We start from the raw sequence: 1,467 nt of genomic DNA, 5'->3' as shown, positions 1-1,467 counted from the left end.
AAAAAAAAAAAAAAACCAAAAGAGAATTCCCTGGTAACACATTGTGTCTTTAGGAAGAGCTTCTGTTGGAAAAACAAAACAATATACTTACGAGCAATTTATCACATTAGGGGGAGATGTGCCAATGAGCCAAGAGACAGTTCCAAGCCAGAGATTCAGAAACGGAGTACATAACAGAGGACAGCATGAGCAACATCATATGCTGGTTTACAAGATAATGACTTGACCCATTTCCAGTGGGACTGAGAGTGATATTCATTACAGTGCTTGCATTTACCATATGGTATCATGCCTTTTATTTTGTTTGATAATATTTGCTGATAATTCAATCTCTTTTAAAACATTGTTTTAAGAAATTTTGTAAATAAGGAAACCGGGTCTCTAACCAGAATATGTGTGATCTTAGGTTTTGCTAAAAGATGTAGTTAAGAATTATTGGCCTCTCCACGAAGAAAAAAAATCTATATTCTGTTATCCAAATCATGACTCACAGAAGGAAACTGAAAAAAATTATGTGGCTAATTTAAATGCACAGAGAAAGATACATACACATTTCTCAAAATTGTAATATTTGTTTTCCTGAGAAAGATATCAACCCAGTGGTTCTGGAAAGAAGTCTATAGTGCCTTTTTTTTTTTTTTTTTTTTTTTTTCTGGTAGTGTAAATGCCTGATACCTACCCATTTCCATGAAGGTTAGTTAAATATTTGAAGGGGAATTATGCTGGCAATTATGTTAGGCAAAATAAAAAAGATAGAGAAGAAACTGTCCATTCTGAAGTATGACCAGTCTTCTGCTGGCCTCTGAGCCTACAGGGCAAGAACAAGAGTAAGTTTCTCTCTGAGAAATACTGTCCCTCTGCAGTTGCTACACACTCATCAGCTGAATCACAGACTTCCGCACGCCCCTGACAGGACGACTTCCATAAACCAACTTTGGAGTCACCACTACTCTTTACCTTAGACTCATCAGGACAACTATTTCTTTCCTTTATCCATGTATGCACTAGTCAGCATAAAAAACCCAGGTCTCTCAAATAAAGATGTTAACCCCTGGACACTATAACTCTGTACATTCTATCTTTCATCTTTTTTAACTCAGGAAATTCTTTCTTTCATGCTAGCTGATAGTTATTTTTGGTCATCAGCAAAATCCTTTACATCCTAGAAAATCTATCTGAAAGTTCTCTCTATCATCGTTCTCTAATGGAAAATCTATTCTTTGAGGTACATCTTCCCCTGGAGTTCTCTATATGAAAATGACTTTTCTTCTGACTTTACTCCTGCTACTTCTTATGGTCATTCACTTCCTCTTCCATAAAAATACTAAACTTTAAATTTCATAGCACTAGGCTAAAACACACACCACTCCATCTTATAGAAGTCATCCATCAATTACCAGAGTTCTCTTCTACTGTTTTAAATGTTTTACCTTCTAGCTCACTGTCCCTTTCATCTACACCATTGCT

Source organism: Pteropus vampyrus, unplaced genomic scaffold (assembly GCF_000151845.1).
Source record: "Pteropus vampyrus isolate Shadow unplaced genomic scaffold, Pvam_2.0 Scaffold32, whole genome shotgun sequence".
Classification (NCBI taxonomy): Eukaryota; Metazoa; Chordata; class Mammalia; order Chiroptera; family Pteropodidae; genus Pteropus; species Pteropus vampyrus.
This window is presented reverse-complemented; position numbering follows the sequence as displayed.